The sequence below is a fragment of the Patagioenas fasciata genome, unplaced genomic scaffold (genome assembly GCF_037038585.1).
Source record: "Patagioenas fasciata isolate bPatFas1 unplaced genomic scaffold, bPatFas1.hap1 Unplaced_298, whole genome shotgun sequence".
NCBI classification, from domain to species: domain Eukaryota; kingdom Metazoa; phylum Chordata; class Aves; order Columbiformes; family Columbidae; genus Patagioenas; species Patagioenas fasciata.
Window position 1 is genome coordinate 1 of NW_027288730.1, and position 22,075 is coordinate 22,075.

The 22,075-nt window shown below is 53.6% G+C and overlaps 3 long non-coding RNA genes across 3 annotated transcripts; all 3 read left to right on the top strand.

Moving 5' to 3' along the window:
- Positions 1 to 25: 25 nt before the first annotated feature.
- Positions 26 to 2,855, top strand: LOC139826834 (uncharacterized). Its single transcript, XR_011736959.1, has 3 exons — positions 26 to 1,339; positions 1,807 to 1,886; positions 2,198 to 2,855. It is a non-coding gene; the product is annotated as an uncharacterized lncRNA (long non-coding RNA).
- Positions 2,856 to 5,347: 2,492 nt separating this feature from the next.
- LOC139826838 (uncharacterized) lies at positions 5,348 to 11,590 on the top strand. The gene is made up of 3 exons (XR_011736963.1): positions 5,348 to 9,986; positions 10,454 to 10,533; positions 10,845 to 11,590. It is a non-coding gene; the product is annotated as an uncharacterized lncRNA (long non-coding RNA).
- A 6,726-nt stretch (positions 11,591 to 18,316) lies between these two features.
- On the top strand, positions 18,317 to 22,055 carry LOC139826835 (uncharacterized). The gene is made up of 5 exons (XR_011736960.1): positions 18,317 to 18,631; positions 19,099 to 19,178; positions 19,490 to 20,276; positions 20,459 to 20,547; positions 21,467 to 22,055. It is a non-coding gene; the product is annotated as an uncharacterized lncRNA (long non-coding RNA).
- The last annotated feature ends 20 nt before the right edge of the window (positions 22,056 to 22,075 follow it).

Sequence of the window (22,075 nt, forward strand, 5' to 3'; positions counted from 1 at the left end):
GCAAGACAATGGTGGAGAACGCTCCGGTGAGTCACAAGACTCCACCAAAAAAGGCAAGAGAATGGTTAGAGGATGGTAACAGGCAGCTTTGAGAGCACTCTGGTGGATCAAGAAGCACCCAGGAAAAGGGGAAGAGGATGGTGGGGGGAAACGGCCTGGTTGATCACAAGACTCCCCCAAAAACCACAAGAGGGTGGCAGGGGGAACGCCCTAAGGGGTCAAGAGGTTCCAAGAAATCCAGCAGGAGGACGGCGAGGGGGAGCGCTCCAGCAGGCTGAGATTGTACTAAAGAAAGGCAAAAGGACAGCAGGAGGAGAAACCCAGTGGGTCAAGAGGTCCCAAGAAATCCAGTGAGAGGACAACAGGGAGGAGTGCTCTGGCAGGCCAAAATCTCAGTGAAGAAAGGCAAGAGGACAGCAGGGGGGAGTGCTCCAGTTCTTCAAGTGACTTCCCAGGTAGAAGGCAGAAGGACGGTGGGGTAGCGCTGGGACAGGTCGAGAATTCTCAATCTGGCAATAGGACAGCAGGGAGGAGCATCCAGCGGGACAGGAGCGCCCTGAAAATAGGCAAGACAAGGGTGAGTGAGAGCACTCCGAGATGTCAAGAAGTGTCAAAAAATCTGGTAAAGGATGGCAGGGGGGAGTGCTGTGGATATTCAAGAGACTCCCCAGTAAAAGGCAAGAGGACGGCGCGGGGAAGTGCTCCAGCACGTCAAGATCGCACTGAAGAAAGGCAAGGTCACAGTGGGGGGGAGCATTCCCGTTGTTCCAATGGTTCAAAAGGTCCCAAGAAATCCAACAAGAGAACTGCGAGGGGGAGCGCTCTGGCAAGTCAAGCGGTGTCAATAACCCCAGCAAGGCAACGGCGGAGAGCGCTCTGGTGAGTCACGAGACTCCCCTACAAAGGACGAGAGGATGGTGGAGGGGAGCCCACCAGTGGTTCAAGCAGCACCCAGGAAAAGGGGAGGAGGCTGGCGAGGGGCAGGCCTCTGGCGGGCCAAGATCGCTGAGGGAAGGTGCGGGGGAGCTTGCTGGTGGCTCAAGAGACCTCTAGAAAAAGGTAAGAGGGCGGCGGGGGGTGGGAGGGCGCCTCAGCTGGTGAAGAGGAACCCCGAAAACAAGGCAAGAGAATGTTGGTGGGGGGAGCGCTCTGGCGGTTCCAGAGGCTCCCCGAGATCCGCTCAGACGGCAGCGGGTAACGCGGCAGCTCAGCGTCAATCAAAGAAGAACAGGAAGGCGGTTGACCTGCAATTCCAGAGCGAGGAGGAAGACTGGCAACCCGAACGAGGAGCAGCAGAACTTGGCATGGCCTCTGAAATCCTCCTTTAATCTGGGCTCAGGTAAGCTGGAAGCAGGGGACATAGGCTGGGGTTTGGGAGGTGGGCAGGTGAGAAATGATCCGCATTTTTGATCTGCTGAGTGACTGAAGCGCCTGGGAGTTCATTTGGAGTCGTTGCCTTACTTGATTTTACACTGACTTTTGCATTATATTTTAATGACGTAGAATTTTCCGTTTTGACATCGAAACCTAAACTTCTTTGGAAATTCATCCTCTGTCCCTTCAGTCTCAGCTCGTGGCACTTCCACTGTCTCGTGGCCCGCGTTTCAATGTACATTAGATCGCTTCCTGGGCCTTGGATTTTAAGTAATGGTCCGTCACAAGTTTGTTTTTCTTGTCCTTAACAGGCAGCTTTGAGAGCTCTCTAAGGAAAAGTGATATCTTTTTACCTTGTTACTGCTCTTTCCATGTTACGAGCAGCCACCCTCTTTATGATCAGTCTCATGCTTTTCTTCCTTTCTTGCCCAGGTTCAGAATACCAGGAATTCCAAGCTTCAAGTTTCCCGTGGAACATTGCGGGAGACCTTGATAACGTGGCAATGAGGGAGGTGATGAAGAGAAACAATACCTGTTCCTTTCCCATTTCAAGACGTTATTTTTTACCTTCCTGGTAGCTGTGAGATGATTTGCAATCTTGCGCTAGCATCTGCCTGAAAGAGAACACGGACCCTTTGGGTGCCTCCTCAAGAAATACTTGCTCTATGGTTCTGGCGATGTCCAGGCTTCAAGGGTGGGGCATAGGGGAGTATAAATCTTAGGGGGCCTCCCGGGATGTCTGCAGGTTTGGGTGACCCGTGGCTGGGACGGGGACGCCGAGGTTGTCAATCTTGCCCTGAATCTCTCGCTCCCTCTCTTGCAGCACCCGAGACCGAATGGAGGAGCAAGTGTACGGGAAGTTCCTGCGCCACGACACAGATCACATTTATCGCTCTCGCCCTGAGAGACCCGGAGAACCAAACCGTTCCCATCGTGCCTTGAAGCAGCCTCTGCTCACGCGCTTCTCCCAGGGAGAAGGCAGAATGGCAGTAGCTCGCCACGTTATACCACAGGGTGCACACTCTGCAGCTTTCAAGCCCAGCTCTGCGTTAGCTCACCCCTGCAATTTTGCACCGCCCACGCAAATTTGAGTTGTCGCTGGTTGTTGCAGCGTTTGGCTTTGGTGAGGACAGCGTGTGTTTGTCAGCAGTTGGTGTAGGGTGGAATCTCGAGGAGAAAGTGATATTTCCATGCCAGAACTGGTTGGTGTTTGCATGGTATTGTGGTAGTTGTTCCCGCAGGTGATCAGTGCTGGAGTGTTATTGCAGGATGAGGGGATTTTGAAGGCTTGTCTGTGAGATGCACTAGAGGCAGCAGTTGCAAACGAAAGGCTGAGGTGTGGAGAGTTTGTCGGTGGGTTTTGGACAGTTGTCAGTTGAAGAGTTGGTTGTTTGCAGGTGAGGTGTAGAGCAGAGGGTGAAGCTGACTTTGCCTGGGCGGCGCAACTGGATGGGTGTGCAGAGCTGAGGAGAGCGGGCTTCTGCGGGTGACCCTAAAGCTGGAGAACCAGCCAGCGGCAGCTCCAGACAGTCCCGCTGCCGAGCTTGGCTGTGTAGGGCCAGTGCCCTGGGGCACAGGGAGTGTGACCCTCCGCAAGCACCAAACAGCAGGTGAGGACTGTGGGGATTTGTACTGAGCTATGATATCTCTAAGGCATGTGCGAGGGGCCGGGGCCAAGGCAAGGTGGGCTCGTTGTGGGGTGTGGGGAGGTGTCAGCCCCCGGACTCAGCCCCTGTCTGATTGTAGTGCCCTTGGGCTGGTGTAGCTCAGTCCTCTGTGTGTTTCTCTTCAGGTGGAGCAGCGTGCAAAGGAAAAGCAAGGAAGGAGAGGAAGGTGGTGAACCTATGAGGAAGAGTGTAGCGAATCTGGCGTGGACTCACGGTAAGGTGCCATGAGAGACATTTATTACAAACTCAGGTTTGCATTTATACTCGCTATGATGCTTGCTCAAGCATTTGCTCTTTAGCTAAGTTAGACATGACATGAGCGATGTAACTGCCATATACGCATTTTTTTCTATAGTAAGCTGTCCCTCTGTCCCTGATGTATCAGTCCTGTATCCTGTATCTTAGTAGTCATAATTTTTCCCCAAGTAGATGAATATTTGCAAGCAGCTTTATCTCCAGTCGTTACCTGTTCATATAATTCTCATTCATCTTTGTGCCATGTCTCCAACTGAAATGTACCAGTTGTAGGAAAGTCTAGCACATGATTAGCAATCCATTGTAATAACCTCACCAATCAGACCCCTGATACATCCTGATTTTGCGTTTGTAGCGCATGTTGAAGGACATCCAGGGTTTGTCTTTGCTTAAGGGATAACTTCCCTCCCATGGTTCCCAATCGCTCACCTTTCGTTGGTGGTGGGCGCGCACTGTCCTGGTTCCCGGTCCTGTTTCCTGGTTCGATTGGGCTTCGCTACCAGAGCGGCTACTGCCTTTATAGGCACGCTGAAAGTCCCTGTTCCAGGGCGCCATTTGTAGCGAATGCGGTACAGACTCTCTTTTAAGGTGCAATGAGAGATGTTTATTACAAATTCAGGCTTGCGTTTATACTCGCTGTGATGCTTGCTCAAGCATTTGTTGATTAGCTAAGTTAGTCATTACATAAGTGATGTGTTTTGTGTTCCCACCAAAGTCACTGCCATCAACACCTTTTTTGTCTATCACAAGCTGTCCCTCTGTCCTTGATGCATCAATCCTGTATCAACTCCTCTGTCCTTGATGTATCACATAGCATACAGTCCTTTGTTCTTGTATTTTTCCACTAATGCTTGTTCTCATGCTGTTGACTCTTGCAGTTTCTCATGTGCCCGGTCTTCCGTGTACTGACACAGAAGAGCGATCACGAAAGAGGATTGGAGCGCACCTGTGAGTCAAGCAGAGTCAAGAAAGAAGATGACAGTGGTGGACCTGTGAGTCAGGAGGGGACAAAAGAGGAGAAAGGTGATGGAGCTACGAGTCAAGAGTGAGGAGGAAGATGGGCAGCCTGAGCCAGCGAGAAGGAGAATGTATCTTTAAGCACAGGGAACGATCTGTGATTAGTGCGTCCCCCTCCCACCCCTAGAAACCGTGCTCGGGGGTAAAGTGATAAAATGGGAGCAGGGGCTGTTGGCTGTGTTTTGGGAGGTGGGGGTGGTGAGCAGGGGCTGGGCTCTTGGACTTGGGAGCAGTTAAGGGAGCAGGGTGGTCATCCCTTGGGAGGTGTCTGTCTGCCAGCAGGTAAAGGAGGGGGAAGAGGATCCTGCCGGGGTGAGGGCCTGGCCAGCTCTCCACTCCCAGGGCTCTTGATGCTGGTGTGGTGTGTTGCTGTAAGTGCCAGGGGTGACTGGCAAAGAAAGTCTTTGTGGGGTGCATGCTGGGAAACTGTGCTGCTACGGAGGGGCTGGGTTGGTGGGAAGGCCTGTGCGGGGGGCCGGGGCCAAGGCAAGGTGGCCTTGTGGTGGGGTGTGGGGATGGGTCAGCGACCAGACTCGCCCCCTCGTGTGACTGTACGGGCCTGGGGTGGGTATATTTTTGTTTTCTGTGCATCTCTGTTCGGGTGGAGCAGCTCGCAAAGGCGAAAGCAAGAAAGAAGAGGAAGGTGGTGAACCTACGAGGAAGAGCGATCAAGAAAGAGGATTGGAGTGCATCTGCAAGTCAACAGGGATCAAGAAAGAAGATGACGGTGGTAGAGCTGCGAGTCAGGAGGGATCAAGAAAGAAGAGGAGGAAGGTGATGGAGCTGCGAGTCAGGAGTGAGGAGGAAGAAAATGTCCCCCTTGGGACAGGGACCTCCCTGTAATCAGGACTGCGCCCTCCCACCCCTGGAAACTGCTCAGGGGCCCAGACATCCATGGGAAGGTTGTGTCCGACAACACGAGCCAGATCTTCAGCACTGGCTGCTGTTCAGCTGGGACCAGGGGCTGCTGGTGGGGTTTTGGGAGGCGGGGTGGGTGAGTAGACGCTGGGCTTTTGTACTCATGAGTGGTTGAGAGAGAGGGCTGGACACCTCTTGGGAGGTGTCTTGTCTGTCTGCCATCAGCTAAAGGAGGGGGAAGAGGATCCTGCCGGGGTGAGGGCCTGGCCAGCTCTCCACTCCCAGGGCTCTTGATGCTGATGTGGTGTGTTGCTATAAGTGCCAGGGGTGACTGGCAAAGAAAGTCTTTGTGGGGTGCATGCTGGGAAACTGTGCTGCTCCGGAGGGGCTGGGTTGGTGGGAAGGCCTGTGCGGGGGGCCGGGGCCAAGGCAAGGTGGGCTTGCTGTGGGATGTGGGGATGCGTCAGCGAGCGGACTCACCCCCTATGTGACTGTACGGGCTTGGGGTGGGTGTATTTCTGTCTTCAGGGCATTTCGGTTTGGGTGGAGCAGCTCACAAAGGCGAAAGCAAGAAAGGAAAGTAAGGTTGTGAACTTACGAGAAAGAGTGATCAAGAAAGAGGATTTGAGTTCATCCGGGAGTCGAGGGATCAAGAAAGAAGAGGAGGAAGGTGATGGACGTGCATATTGAAAATGAGAGGGAAGATGGGCAACCTGAAGCATGGAGCACGGGAATGTCTCCTAGAACAAAGGGACCTTTCTGTAATCAGAGATCCCCCCTCCTGCCTTACAAACTGAACAAAGAGGACTGCGAGAGGGAGCGCTCTGACAGGACAAGAGGTATCAGTAAATCTGGCAAGAGGACAGTGGGGGAAGCGCTCTGGCGGATCAACAAGTCTCAATATATGTGGCAAGAGGATGATGGGGGAGAGTTCACCAGTGGTTCAAAAGTCACCCAGAAAAAGGGGAAGAGGATGTCAAGGGGGGAGCGCTCTGGTCGATCACAAGACTCTCCTAAAAAACACACCAGGATGGTGGTGGGGGGGAATGTCCTATATGGGACAAGGGGTCCCGAGAAATCCAGCAAGAGGATGGTGGGGGGGAGCACTCCAGCAGACCAAGGATGTACTAAGGAAAGGCAAAAGGACGGCAGGAGGAGAGACCCAGTGGGTCAAGAGGTACCAAGAAATCCAGCAAGAGGACGACAGGGAGGAGCTCTTTAGCAGGCCAAAATCCCACTGAGGAAAGGCAAGAGGACAGCGGGGGAGAGCGCTCCAGTTCTTCAAGTGACTTCCCAGGCAGAAGGCAGGAGCATGGCGGGGCAGGACTGCGGCAGGTCAAGAATTCTCAGTCTGGCAATAGGATGGCGGGGAGGAGCGTTCCAGCGGGAGAAGAGTGCCCTGACTAGAGGCAAGACAAGGGTGAGGGAGAGCACTCGGACGTGTCAAGAAGACTCCCCCAAAAAGTGCAAGAGGAAGGCCGGTGGGGAGAGCAATCCAGCAGATCAGGAAGTCTCAATAAATGTGGTAAGAAGGTGGCAGGTGGGAGCTCCCCAGTGGTTCAAGAGGTCCCAAGATATCCAGCAAGAGAACTGTGAGGGAGAGCGCTCCAACAGGTCAAGCGGTGTCAAGAAATCCAGCAAGACAATGGTGGAAAACGCTCCGGTGAATCACAAGATTCCCCCCAAAAAAGGCAAGAGAATGGTGCAGGGGAGCACTCTGGTGGATCAAGAAGCACCCAGGAAAAGGGGAAGAAGATGGTGGGGGGGAGCACTCTGGTTGGTCACAAGACTCCCCCAGAAAACACAAGAGGGTGGCAGGGGGAACGCCCTAATGGGTCAAGAGGACCCAAGAAATCCAACAAGAGGACGGCGAGGGGGAGCGCTCCAGCAGATCAGGAAGTCTCGATAAATGCGGTAAGAGGATCGCGGGTGGGAGCCCCCTCAGTGGTCCAAGAGATCCCAAGAAATCCAGCAAGAGGACGGCGAGGGGTAGCGCTCTGGCAGATCAGGACGTCTCAATAAATGCGGTAAAAGGATGGTGGGTGGGAGCCCCTCAGTGGTTCACAAGGTTCCAGGAAATCCAGCAAGAGGACGGCGTGGGGGAGCGCTGTGGCAGATGAAGAACCCTCAGTACATCTGGCAAGAGGACGGTGAGGGGGTGCTCTGATGGGTCAAGGTTGCTCTGAAAAAAGCCCAAGAGGGTGGTAAGGAGAAGCTCACCGGTGATTCACGAATCACCCAGAAAAAAGGGAAGAGGACAGTGCGGGGGAGCTCTTCAGTTGTTGAAGAGAATCCCCAGAAAAAGGCAGGAGGATGATGAGGGGGAACACTCTGGCGGGTCAAGAAGTCTCAATAAGTCCGGCAAGAAGACGGTGGGGAGGAGAGCTCGTGTGGGTCAAGAGGTCCCAAGAAACCCAGCAAGAGGACAGCAGGGGCGAGCGCTCCGGCAGATCAGGAAATCTCGATAAATGCAGTTAGAGGATGGTGGGTGTGAGCCCCTCAGTTGTTTAAGACGTCCCAAGAAATCCAGCAAGAGAACTGCGAGGGGGAGCGCTCCGGCAGGTCAAGCGATGTCAAGAAATCCAGCAAGACAATGGTGGAGAACTCTCCGGCGAGTCACAAGACTCTCCCAAAAAAGGCAAAAGAATGGTGCAGGGGAGCACTCTGGTGGATCAAGAAGCACCCAGGAAAAGGGGAAGAGGATGGTGGGGGGAAACGGCCTGGTTGGTCACAAGACTCCCCCAAAAACCACAAGAGGGTGGCAGGGGGAACGCCCTAATGGGTCAAGAAGTCCCAAGAAATCCAGCAGGAGGACGACAGGGAGGAGCTCTTTAGCAGGCCAAAATCCCACTGAGGAAAAGGCAAGAGGACAGCGGGGGAGAGGGCTCCAGTTCTTCAAGTGACTTCCCAGGCAGAAGGCAGGAGCATGGTGGGGCAGGACTGCGGCAGGTCAAGAATTCTCAGTCTGGCAATAGGATGGCGGGGAGGAGCGTTCCAGCGGGAGAAGAGCGCCCTGACTAGAGGCAAGACAAGGGTGAGGGAGAGCGCTCGGATGTGTGAAGAAGACTCCCCCAAAAAAGTGCAAGAGGAAGGCCAGGGGGAGAGCAATCCAGCAGATCAGGAAGTCTCAATAAATGCGGTAAGAGGATGGCGGGTGGGAGCCCCCCCAGTGGTCCAAGAGATCCCAAGAAATCCAGCAAGAGGACGGCAAGGGGGAGCGCTCCAGCAGATCAGGAAATGTCGATAAATGCGGTTAGAGGATGGTGGGTGGGAGCCCCACAGTTGTTTAAGGCATCCCAAGAAATCCAGCAAAAGGACGGCGAGGGGGAACGCTCTGGCAGATCAGGACGTCTCAATAAATGCGGTAAGAGGATGGCGGGTGGGAGCCCCCCAGTGGTTCAAAATGTCCCAAGATATCCAGGAAGAGAACTGTGAGGGCGAGCGCTCCGGCAGGTCAAGCGATGTCAACAAATCCAGCAAGACAATGGTGGAGAACGCTCCGGTGAGTCACAAGACTCCACCAAAAAAGGCAAGAGAATGGTTAGAGGATGGTAACAGGCAGCTTTGAGAGCACTCTGGTGGATCAAGAAGCACCCAGGAAAAGGGGAAGAGGATGGTGGAGGGAAACGGCCTGGTTGATCACAAGACTCCCCCAAAAACCACAAGAGGGTGGCAGGGGGAACGCCCTAAGGGGTCAAGAGGTTCCAAGAAATCCAGCAGGAGGACGGCGAGGGGGAGCGCTCCAGCAGGCTGAGATTGTACTAAAGAAAGGCAAAAGGACAGCAGGAGGAGAAACCCAGTGGGTCAAGAGGTCCCAAGAAATCCAGTAAGAGGACAACAGGGAGGAGTGCTCTGGCAGGCCAAAATCTCAGTGAAGAAAGGCAAGAGGACAGCAGGGGGGAGTGCTCCAGTTCTTCAAGTAACTTCCCAGGTAGAAGGCAGAAGGACGGTGGGGTAGCGCTGGGACAGGTCGAGAATTCTCAATCTGGCAATAGGACAGCAGGGAGGAGCATCCAGCGGGACAGGAGCGCCCTGAAAATAGGCAAGACAAGGGTGAGTGAGAGCACTCCGAGATGTCAAGAAGTGTCAAAAAATCTGGTAAAGGATGGCAGGGGGGAGTGCTGTGGATATTCAAGAGACTCCCCAGTAAAAGGCAAGAGGACGGCGCGGGGAAGTGCTCCAGCACGTCAAGATCGCACTGAAGAAAGGCAAGGTCACAGTGGGGGGGAGCATTCCCGTTGTTCCAATGGTTCAAAAGGTCCCAAGAAATCCAACAAGAGAACTGCGAGGGGGAGCGCTCTGGCAAGTCAAGCGGTGTCAATAACCCCAGCAAGGCAACGGCGGAGAGCGCTCTGGTGAGTCACGAGACTCCCCTACAAAGGACGAGAGGATGGTGGAGGGGAGCCCACCAGTGGTTCAAGCAGCACCCAGGAAAAGGGGAGGAGGCTGACGAGGGGCAGGCCTCTGGCGGGCCAAGATCGCTGAGGGAAGGTGCGGGGGAGCTTGCTGGTGGCTCAAGAGACCTCTAGAAAAAGGTAAGAGGGCGGCGGGGGGTGGGAGGGCGCCTCAGCTGGTGAAGAGGAACCCCGAAAACAAGGCAAGAGAATGTTGGTGGGGGGAGCGCTCTGGCGGTTCCAGAGGCTCCCCGAGATCCGCTCAGACGGCAGCGGGTAACGCGGCAGCTCAGCGTCAATCAAAGAAGAACAGGAAGGCAGTTGACCTGCAATTCCAGAGCGAGGAGGAAGACTGGCAACCCGAACGAGGAGCAGCAGAACTTGGCATGGCCTCTGAAATCCTCCTTTAATCTGGGCTCAGGTAAGCTGGAAGCAGGGGACATAGGCTGGGGTTTGGGAGGTGGGCAGGTGAGAAATGATCCGCATTTTTGATCTGCTGAGTGACTGAAGCGCCTGGGAGTTCATTTGGAGTCGTTGCCTTACTTGATTTTACACTGACTTTTGCATTATATTTTAATGACGTAGAATTTTCCGTTTTGACATCGAAACCTAAACTTCTTTGGAAATTCATCCTCTGTCCCTTCAGTCTCAGCTCGTGGCACTTCCACTGTCTCGTGGCCCGCGTTTCAATGTGCATTAGATCGCTTCCTGGGCCTTGGATTTTAAGTAATGGTCCGTCACAAGTTTGTTTTTCTTGTCCTTAACAGGCAGCTTTGAGAGCTCTCTAAGGAAAAGTGATATCTTTTTACCTTGTTACTGCTCTTTCCATGTTACGAGCAGCCACCCTCTTTATGATCAGTCTCATGCTTTTCTTCCTTTCTTGCCCAGGTTCAGAATACCAGGAATTCCAAGCTTCAAGTTTCCTGTGGAACATTGCGGGAGACCTTGATAACGTGGCAATGAGGGAGGTGATGAAGAGAAACAATACCTGTTCCTTTCCCATTTCAAGACGTTATTTTTTACCTTCCTGGTAGCTGTGAGATGATTTGCAATCTTGCGCTAGCATCTGCCTGAAAGAGAACACGGACCCTTTGGGTGCCTCCTCAAGAAATACTTGCTCTATGGTTCTGGCGATGTCCAGGCTTCAAGGGTGGGGCATAGGGGAGTGTAAATCTTAGGGGGCCTCCCGGGATGTCTGCAGGTTTGGGTGACCCGTGGCTGGGACGGGGACGCCGAGGTTGTCAATCTTGCCCTGAATCTCTCGCTCCCTCTCTTGCAGCACCCGAGACCGAATGGAGGAGCAAGTGTACGGGAAGTTCCTGCGCCACGACACAGATCACATTTATCGCTCTCGCCCTGAGAGGCCCGGAGAACCAAACCGTTCCCATCGTGCCTTGAAGCAGCCTCTGCTCACGCGCTTCTCCCAGGGAGAAGGCAGAATGGCAGTAGCTCGCCACGTTATACCACAGGGTGCACACTCTGCAGCTTTCAAGCCCAGCTCTGCGTTAGCTCACCCCTGCAATTTTGCACCGCCCACGCAAATTTGAGTTGTCGCTGGTTGTTGCAGCGTTTGGCTTTGGTGAGGACAGCGTGTGTTTGTCAGCAGTTGGTGTAGGGTGGAATCTTGAGGAGAAAGTGATATTTCCGTGCCAGAACTGGTTGGTGTTTGCATGGTATTGTGGTAGTTGTTCCCACAGGTGATCAGTGCTGGAGTGTTGTTGCAGGATGAGGGGATTTTGAAGGCTTGTCTGTGAGATGCACTAGAGGCAGCAGTTGCAAACGAAAGGCTGAGGTGTGGAGAGTTTGTCGGTGGGTTTTGGACAGTTGTCAGTTGAAGAGTTGGTTGTTTGCAGGTGAGGTGTAGAGCAGAGGGTGAAGCTGACTTTGCCTGGGCGGCGCAACTGGATGGGTGTGCAGAGCTGAGGAGAGCGGGCTTCTGCGGGTGACCCTAAAGCTGGAGAACCAGCCAGCGGCAGCTCCAGACAGTCCCGCTGCCGAGCTTGGCCGTGTAGGGCCAGTGCCCTGGGGCACAGGGAGTGTGACCCTCCGCAAGCACCAAACAGCAGGTGAGGACTGTGGGGATTTGTACTGAGCTATGATATCTCTAAGGCATGTGCGAGGGGCCGGGGCCAAGGCAAGGTGGGCTCGTTGTGGGGTGTGGGGAGGTGTCAGCCCCCGGACTCAGCCCCTGTCTGATTGTAGTGCCCTTGGGCTGGTGTAGCTCAGTCCTCTGTGTGTTTCTCTTCAGGTGGAGCAGCGTGCAAAGGAAAAGCAAGGAAGGAGAGGAAGGTGGTGAACCTATGAGGAAGAGTGTAGCGAATCTGGCGTGGACTCACGGTAAGGTGCCATGAGAGACATTTATTACAAACTCAGGTTTGCATTTATACTCGCTATGATGCTTGCTCAAGCATTTGCTCTTTAGCTAAGTTAGACATGACATGAGCGATGTAACTGCCATATACGCATTTTTTTCTATAGTAAGCTGTCCCTCTGTCCCTGATGTATCAGTCCTGTATCCTGTATCTTAGTAGTCATAATTTTTCCCCAAGTAGATGAATATTTGCAAGCAGCTTTATCTCCAGTCGTTACCTGTTCATATAATTCTCATTCATCTTTGTGCCATGTCTCCAACTGAAATGTACCAGTTGTAGGAAAGTCTAGCACATGATTAGCAATCCATTGTAATAAACTCACCAATCAGACCCCTGATACATCCTGATTTTGCGTTTGTAGCGCATGTTGAAGGACATCCAGGGTTTGTCTTTGCTTAAGGGATAACTTCCCTCCCATGGTTCCCAATCGCTCACCTTTCGTTGGTGGTGGGCGCGCACTGTCCTGGTTCCCGGTCCTGTTTCCTGGTTCGATTGGGCTTCACTACCAGAGCGGCTACTGCCTTTATAGGCACGCTGAAAGTCCCTGTTCCAGGACGCCATGTGTAGCGAATGCGGTACGGACTCTCTTTTAAGGTGCAATGAGAGATGTTTATTACAAATTCAGGCTTGCGTTTATACTCGCTATGATGCTTGCTCAAGCATTTGTTGATTAGCTAAGTTAGTCATTACATAAGTGATGTGTTTTGTGTTCCCACCAAAGTCACTGCCATAAACACCTTTTTTGTCTATCACAAGCTGTCCCTCTGTCCTTGATGCATCAATCCTGTATCAACTCCTCTGTCCTTGATGTATCACATAGCATACAGTCCTTTGTTCTTGTATTTTTCCACTAATGCTTGTTCTCATGCTGTTGACTCTTGCAGTTTCTCATGTGCCCGGTCTTCCGTGTACTGACACAGAAGAGCGATCACGAAAGAGGATTGGAGCGCACCTGTGAGTCAAGCAGAGTCAAGAAAGAAGATGACAGTGGTGGACCTGTGAGTCAGGAGGGGACAAAAGAGGAGAAAGGTGATGGAGCTACGAGTCAAGAGTGAGGAGGAAGATGGGCAGCCTGAGCCAGCGAGAAGGAGAATGTATCCTTAAGCACAGGGAACGATGTGTGATTAGTGCGTCCCCCTCCCACCCCTAGAAACCGTGCTCGGGGGTAAAGTGGTAAAATGGGAGCAGGGGCTGTTGGCTGTGTTTTGGGAGGTGGGGGTGGTGAGCAGGGGCTGGGCTCTTGGACTTGGGAGCAGTTAAGGGAGCAGGGTGGTCATCCCTTGGGAGGTGTCTGTCTGCCAGCAGGTAAAGGAGGGGGAAGAGGATCCTGCCGGGGTGAGGGCCTGGCCAGCTCTCCACTCCCAGGGCTCTTGATGCTGGTGTGGTGTGTTGCTGTAAGTGCCAGGGGTGACTGGCAAAGAAAGTCTTTGTGGGGTGCATGCTGGGAAACTGTGCTGCTACGGAGGGGCTGGGTTGGTGGGAAGGCCTGTGCGGGGGGCCGGGGCCAAGGCAAGGTGGCCTTGTGGTGGGGTGTGGGGATGCGTCAGCGACCGGACTCGCCCCCTCGTGTGACTGTACGGGCCTGGGGTGGGTATATTTTTGTTTTCTGTGCATCTCTGTTCGGGTGGAGCAGCTCGCAAAGGCGAAAGCAAGAAAGAAGAGGAAGGTGGTGAACCTACGAGGAAGAGCGATCAAGAAAGAGGATTGGAGTGCATCTGCAAGTCAACAGGGATCAAGAAAGAAGATGACGGTGGTAGAGCTGCGAGTCAGGAGGGATCAAGAAAGAAGAGGAGGAAGGTGATGGAGCTGCGAGTCAGGAGTGAGGAGGAAGAAAATGTCCCCCTTGGGACAGGGACCTCCCTGTAATCAGGACTGCGCCCTCCCACCCCTGGAAACTGCTCAGGGGCCCAGACATCCATGGGAAGGTTGTGTCCGACAACACGAGCCAGATCTTCAGCACTGGCTGCTGTTCAGCTGGGACCAGGGGCTGCTGGTGGGGTTTTGGGAGGCGGGGTGGGTGAGTAGAGGCTGGGCTTTTGTACTCATGAGTGGTTGAGAGAGAGGGCTGGACACCTCTTGGGAGGTGTCTTGTCTGTCTGCCATCAGCTAAAGGAGGGGGAAGAGGATCCTGCCGGGGTGAGGGCCTGGCCAGCTCTCCACTCCCAGGGCTCTTGATGCTGATGTGGTGTGTTGCTGTAAGTGCCAGGGGTGACTGGCAAAGAAAGTCTTTGTGGGGTGCATGCTGGGAAACTGTGCTGCTACGGAGGGGCTGGGTTGGTGGGAAGGCCTGTGCGGGGGGCCGGGACCAAGGCAAGGTGGGCTTGCTGTGGGATGTGGGGATGCGTCAGCGACCGGACTCACCCCCTATGTGACTGTACGGGCTTGGGGTGGGTGTATTTCTGTCTTCAGGGCATTTCGGTTTGGGTGGAGCAGCTCACAAAGGCGAAAGCAAGAAAGGAAAGTAAGGTTGTGAACTTACGAGAAAGAGTGATCAAGAAAGAGGATGTGAGTTCATCCGGGAATCGAGGGATCAAGAAAGAAGAGGAGGAAGGTGATGGACTTGCATATTGAAAATGAGAGGGAAGATGGGCAACCTGAAGCATGGAGCACGGGAATGTCTCCTAGAACAAAGGGACCTTTCTGTAATCAGAGATCCCCCCTCCTACCTTACAAACTGAACAAAGAGGACTGCGAAAGGGAGCGCTCTGACAGGACAAGAGGTATCAGTAAATCTGGCAAGAGGACAGGGGGGGAAGCGCTCTGGCGGATCAACAAGTCTCAATATATGTGGCAAGAGGATGATGGGGGAGAGTTCACCAGTGGTTCAAAAGTCACCCAGAAAAAGGGGAAGAGGATGTCAAGGGGGGAGCGCTCTGGTCGATCACAAGACTCTCCTAAAAAACACAACAGGATGGTGGTGGGGGGGAATGTCCTATATGGGACAAGGGGTCCCGAGAAATCCAGCAAGAGGATGGTGGGGGGGAGCACTCCAGCAGAACAAGAATGTACTAAGGAAAGGCAAAAGGACGGCAGGAGGAGAGACCCAGTGGGTCAAGAGGTACCGAGAAATCCAGCAAGAGGACGACAGGGAGGAGCTCTTTAGCAGGCCAAAATCCCACTGAGGAAAGGCAAGAGGACAGCGGGGGAGAGCGCTCCAGTTCTTCAAGTGACTTCCCAGGCAGAAGGCAGGAGCATGGCGGGGCAGGACTGCGGCAGGTCAAGAATTCTCAGTCTGGCAATAGGATGGCGGGGAGGAGCGTTCCAGCGGGAGAAGAGCGCCCTGACTAGAGGCAAGACGAGGGTGAGGGAGAGCACTCGGACGTGTCAAGAAGACTCCCCCAAAAAGTGCAAGAGGAAGGCCGGTGGGGAGAGCAATCCAGCAGATCAGGAAGTCTCAATAAATGTGGTAAGAAGGTGGCGGGTGGGAGCTCCCCAGTGGTTCAAGAGGTCCCAAGATATCCAGCAAGAGAACTGTGAGGGAGAGCGCTCCAACAGGTCAAGCGGTGTCAAGAAATCCAGCAAGACAATGGTGGAAAACGCTCCGGTGAATCACAAGATTCCCCCCAAAAAAGGCAAGAGAATGGTGCAGGGGAGCACTCTGGTGGATCAAGAAGCACCCAGGAAAAGGGGAAGAAGATGGTGGGGGGGAGCACTCTGGTTGGTCACAAGACTCCCCCAGAAAACACAAGAGGGTGGCAGGGGAACGCCCTAATGGGTCAAGAGGACCCAAGAAATCCAACAAGAGGACGGCGAGGGGGAGCGCTCCAGCAGATCAGGAAGTCTCGATAAATGCGGTAAGAGGATCGCGGGTGGGAGCCCCCTCAGTGGTCCAAGAGATCCCAAGAAATCCAGCAAGAGGACGGCAAGGGGGAGCGCTCTGGCAGATCAGGACGTCTCAATAAATGCGGTAAAAGGATGGTGGGTGGGAGCCCCTCAGTGGTTCACAAGGTTCCAGGAAATCCAGCAAGAGGACGGCGTGGGGGAGCGCTGTGGCAGATGAAGAACCCTCAGTACATCTGGCAAGAGGACGGTGAGGGGGTGCTCTGATGGGTCAAGGTTGCTCTGAAAAAAGCCCAAGAGGGTGGTAAGGAGAAGCTCACCGGTGATTCACGAATCACCCAGAAAAAAGGGAAGAGGACAGTGCGGGGGAGCTCTTCAGTTGTTGAAGAGAATCCCCAGAAAAAGGCAGGAGGATGATGAGGGGGAACACTCTGGCGGGTCAAGAAGTCTCAATAAGTCCGGCAAGAAGACGGTGGGGAGGAGAGCTCGTGTGGGTCAAGAGGTCCCAAGAAACCCAGCAAGAGGACAGCAGGGGCGAGCGCTCCGGCAGATCAGGAAATCTCGATAAATGCAGTTAGAGGATGGTGGGTGTGAGCCCCTCAGTTGTTTAAGACGTCCCAAGAAATCCAGCAAGAGAACTGCGAGGGGGAGCGCTCCGGCAGGTCAAGCGATGTCAAGAAATCCAGCAAGACAATGGTGGAGAACTCTCCGGCGAGTCACAAGACTCTCCCAAAAAAGGCAAAAGAATGGTGCAGGGGAGCACTCTGGTGGATCAAGAAGCACCCAGGAAAAGGGGAAGAGGATGGTGGGGGGAAACGGCCTGGTTGGTCACAAGACTCCCCCAAAAACCACAAGAGGGTGGCAGGGGGAACGCCCTAATGGGTCAAGAAGTCCCAAGAAATCCAGCAGGAGGACGACAGGGAGGAGCTCTTTAGCAGGCCAAAATCCCACTGAGGAAAGGCAAGAGGACAGTGGGGGAGAGCGCTCCAGTTCTTCAAGTGACTTCCCAGGCAGAAGCCAGGAGCATGGCGGGGCAGGACTGCGGCAGATCAAGAATTCTCAGTCTGGCAATAGGATGGCGGGGAGGAGCGTTCCAGCGGGAGAAGAGCGCCCTGACTAGAGGCAAGACAAGGGTGAGGGAGAGCGCTCGGATGTGTGAAGAAGACTCCCCCAAAAAAGTGCAAGAGGAAGGCCAGGGGGAGAGCAATCCAGCAGATCAGGAAGTCTCAATAAATGCGGTAAGAGGATGGCGGGTGGGAGCCCCCCCAGTGGTCCAAGAGATCCCAAGAAATCCAGCAAGAGGACGGCAAGGGGGAGCGCTCCAGCAGATCAGGAAATGTCGATAAATGCGGTTAGAGGATGGTGGGTGGGAGCCCCACAGTTGTTTAAGGCATCCCAAGAAATCCAGCAAAAGGACGGCGAGGGGGAACGCTCTGGCAGATCAGGACGTCTCAATAAATGCGGTAAGAGGATGGCGGGTGGGAGCCCCCCAGTGGTTCAAAATGTCCCAAGATATCCAGGAAGAGAACTGTGAGGGCGAGCGCTCCGGCAGGTCAAGCGATGTCAACAAATCCAGCAAGACAATGGTGGAGAACGCTCCGGTGAGTCACAAGACTCCACCAAAAAAGGCAAGAGAATGGTTAGAGGATGGTAACAGGCAGCTTTGAGAGCACTCTGGTGGATCAAGAAGCACCCAGGAAAAGGGGAAGAGGATGGTGGGGGGAAACGGCCTGGTTGATCACAAGACTCCCCCAAAAACCACAAGAGGGTGGCAGGGGGAACGCCCTAAGGGGTCAAGAGGTTCCAAGAAATCCAGCAGGAGGACGGCGAGGGGGAGCGCTCCAGCAGGCTGAGATTGTACTAAAGAAAGGCAAAAGGACAGCAGGAGGAGAAACCCAGTGGGTCAAGAGGTCCCAAGAAATCCAGTAAGAGGACAACAGGGAGGAGTGCTCTGGCAGGCCAAAATCTCAGTGAAGAAAGGCAAGAGGACAGCAGGGGGGAGTGCTCCAGTTCTTCAAGTGACTTCCCAGGTAGAAGGCAGAAGGACGGTGGGGTAGCGCTGGGACAGGTCGAGAATTCTCAATCTGGCAATAGGACAGCAGGGAGGAGCATCCAGCGGGACAGGAGCGCCCTGAAAATAGGCAAGACAAGGGTGAGTGAGAGCACTCCGAGATGTCAAGAAGTGTCAAAAAATCTGGTAAAGGATGGCAGGGGGGAGTGCTGTGGATATTCAAGAGACTCCCCAGTAAAAGGCAAGAGGACGGCGCGGGGAAGTGCTCCAGCACGTCAAGATGGCACTGAAGAAAGGCAAGGTCACAGTGGGGGGGAGCATTCCCGTTGTTCCAATGGTTCAAAAGGTCCCAAGAAATCCAACAAGAGAACTGCGAGGGGGAGCGCTCTGGCAAGTCAAGCGGTGTCAATAACCCCAGCAAGGCAACGGCGGAGAGCGCTCTGGTGAGTCACGAGACTCCCCTACAAAGGACGAGAGGATGGTGGAGGGGAGCCCACCAGTGGTTCAAGCAGCACCCAGGAAAAGGGGAGGAGGCTGACGAGGGGCAGGCCTCTGGCGGGCCAAGATCGCTGAGGGAAGGTGCGGGGGAGCTTGCTGGTGGCTCAAGAGACCTCTAGAAAAAGGTAAGAGGGCGGCGGGGGGTGGGAGGGCGCCTCAGCTGGTGAAGAGGAACCCCGAAAACAAGGCAAGAGAATGTTGGTGGGGGGAGCGCTCTGGCGGTTCCAGAGGCTCCCCGAGATCCGCTCAGACGGCAGCGGGTAACGCGGCAGCTCAGCGTCAATCAAAGAAGAACAGGAAGGCGGTTGACCTGCAATTCCAGAGCGAGGAGGAAGACTGGCAACCCGAACGAGGAGCAGCAGAACTTGGCATGGCCTCTGAAATCCTCCTTTAATCTGGGCTCAGGTAAGCTGGAAGCAGGGGACATAGGCTGGGGTTTGGGAGGTGGGCAGGTGAGAAATGATCCGCATTTTTGATCTCCTGAGTGACTGAAGCGCCTGGGAGTTCATTTGGAGTCGTTGCCTTACTTGATTTTACACTGACTTTTGCATTATATTTTAATGACGTAGAATTTTCCGTTTTGACATCGAAACCTAAACTTCTTTGGAAATTCATCCTCTGTCCCTTCAGTCTCAGCTCGTGGCACTTCCACTGTCTCGTGGCCCGCGTTTCAATGTGCATTAGATCGCTTCCTGGGCCTTGGATTTTAAGTAATGGTCCGTCACAAGTTTGTTTTTCTTGTCCTTAACAGGCAGCTTTGAGAGCTCTCTAAGGAAAAGTGATATCTTTTTACCTTGTTACTGCTCTTTCCATGTTACGAGCAGCCACCCTCTTTATGATCAGTCTCATGCTTTTCTTCCTTTCTTGCCCAGGTTCAGAATACCAGGAATTCCAAGCTTCAAGTTTCCTGTGGAACATTGCGGGAGACCTTGATAACGTGGCAATGAGGGAGGTGATGAAGAGAAACAATACCTGTTCCTTTCCCATTTCAAGACGTTATTTTTTACCTTCCTGGTAGCTGTGAGATGATTTGCAATCTTGCGCTAGCATCTGCCTGAAAGAGAACACGGACCCTTTGGGTGCCTCCTCAAGAAATACTTGCTCTATGGTTCTGGCGATGTCCAGGCTTCAAGGGTGGGGCATAGGGGAGTGTAAATCTTAGGGGGCCTCCCGGGATGTCTGCAGGTTTGGGTGACCCGTGGCTGGGACGGGGACGCCGAGGTTGTCAATCTTGCCCTGAATCTCTCGCTCCCTCTCTTGCAGCACCCGAGACCGAATGGAGGAGCAAGTGTACGGGAAGTTCCTGCGCCACGACACAGATCACATTTATCGCTCTCGCCCTGAGAGGCCCGGAGAACCAAACCGTTCCCATCGTGCCTTGAAGCAGCCTCTGCTCACGCGCTTCTCCCAGGGAGAAGGCAGAATGGCAGTAGCTCGCCACGTTATACCACAGGGTGCACACTCTGCAGCTTTCAAGCCCAGCTCTGCGTTAGCTCACCCCTGCAATTTTGCACCGCCCACGCAAATTTGAGTTGTCGCTGGTTGTTGCAGCGTTTGGCTTTGGTGAGGACAGCGTGTGTTTGTCAGCAGTTGGTGTAGGGTGGAATCTTGAGGAGAAAGTGATATTTCCGTGCCAGAACTGGTTGGTGTTTGCATGGTATTGTGGTAGTTGTTCCCACAGGTGATCAGTGCTGGAGTGTTATTGCAGGATGAGGGGATTTTGAAGGCTTGTCTGTGAGATGCACTAGAGGCAGCAGTTGCAAACGAAAGGCTGAGGTGTGGAGAGTTTGTCGGTGGGTTTTGGACAGTTGTCAGTTGAAGAGTTGGTTGTTTGCAGGTGAGGTGTAGAGCAGAGGGTGAAGCTGACTTTGCCTGGGCGGCGCAACTGGATGGGTGTGCAGAGCTGAGGAGAGCGGGCTTCTGCGGGTGACCCTAAAGCTGGAGAACCAGCCAGCGGCAGCTCCAGACAGTCCCGCTGCCGAGCTTGGCCGTGTAGGGCCAGTGCCCTGGGGCACAGGGAGTGTGACCCTCCGCAAGCACCAAACAGCAGGTGAGGACTGTGGGGATTTGTACTGAGCTATGATATCTCTAAGGCATGTGCGAGGGGCCGGGGCCAAGGCAAGGTGGGCTCGTTGTGGGGTGTGGGGAGGTGTCAGCCCCCGGACTCAGCCCCTGTCTGATTGTAGTGCCCTTGGGCTGGTGTAGCTCAGTCCTCTGTGTGTTTCTCTTCAGGTGGAGCAGCGTGCAAAGGAAAAGCAAGGAAGGAGAGGAAGGTGGTGAACCTATGAGGAAGAGTGTAGCGAATCTGGCGTGGACTCACGGTAAGGTGCCATGAGAGACATTTATTACAAACTCAGGTTTGCATTTATACTCGCTATGATGCTTGCTCAAGCATTTGCTCTTTAGCTAAGTTAGACATTACATGAGCGATGTAACTGCCATATACGCATTTTTTTCTATAGTAAGCTGTCCCTCTGTCCCTGATGTATCAGTCCTGTATCCTGTATCTTAGTAGTCATAATTTTTCCCCAAGTAGATGAATATTTGCAAGCAGCTTTATCTCCAGTCGTTACCTGTTCATATAATTCTCATTCATCTTTGTGCCATGTCTCCAACTGAAATGTACCAGTTGTAGGAAAGTCTAGCACATGATTAGCAATCCATTGTAATAAACTCACCAATCAGACCCCTGATACATCCTGATTTTGCGTTTGTAGCGCATGTTGAAGGACATCCAGGGTTTGTCTTTGCTTAAGGGATAACTTCCCTCCCATGGTTCCCAATCGCTCACCTTTCGTTGGTGGTGGGCGCGCACTGTCCTGGTTCCCGGTCCTGTTTCCTGGTTCGATTGGGCTTCGCTACCAGAGCGGCTACTGCCTTTATAGGCACGCTGAAAGTCCCTGTTCCAGGACGCCATGTGTAGCGAATGCGGTACGGACTCTCTTTTAAGGTGCAATGAGAGATGTTTATTACAAATTCAGGCTTGCGTTTATACTCGCTATGATGCTTGCTCAAGCATTTGTTGATTAGCTAAGTTAGTCATTACATAAGTGATGTGTTTTGTGTTCCCACCAAAGTCACTGCCATAAACACCTTTTTTGTCTATCACAAGCTGTCCCTCTGTCCTTGATGCATCAATCCTGTATCAACTCCTCTGTCCTTGATGTATCACATAGCATACAGTCCTTTGTTCTTGTATTTTTCCACTAATGCTTGTTCTCATGCTGTTGACTCTTGCAGTTTCTCATGTGCCCGGTCTTCCGTGTACTGACACAGAAGAGCGATCACGAAAGAGGATTGGAGCGCACCTGTGAGTCAAGCAGAGTCAAGAAAGAAGATGACAGTGGTGGACCTGTGAGTCAGGAGGGGACAAAAGAGGAGAAAGGTGATGGAGCTACGAGTCAAGAGTGAGGAGGAAGATGGGCAGGCTGAGCCAGCGAGAAGGAGAATGTATCCTTAAGCACAGGGAACGATCTGTGATTAGTGCGTCCCCCTCCCACCCCTAGAAACCGTGCTCGGGGGTAAAGTGGTAAAATGGGAGCAGGGGCTGTTGGCTGTGTTTTGGGAGGTGGGGGTGGTGAGCAGGGGCTGGGCTCTTGGACTTGGGAGCAGTTAAGGGAGCAGGGTGGTCATCCCTTGGGAGGTGTCTGTCTGCCAGCAGGTAAAGGAGGGGGAAGAGGATCCTGCCGGGGTGAGGGCCTGGCCAGCTCTCCACTCCCAGGGCTCTTGATGCTGGTGTGGTGTGTTGCTGTAAGTGCCAGGGGTGACTGGCAAAGAAAGTCTTTGTGGGGTGCATGCTGGGAAACTGTGCTGCTACGGAGGGGCTGGGTTGGTGGGAAGGCCTGTGCG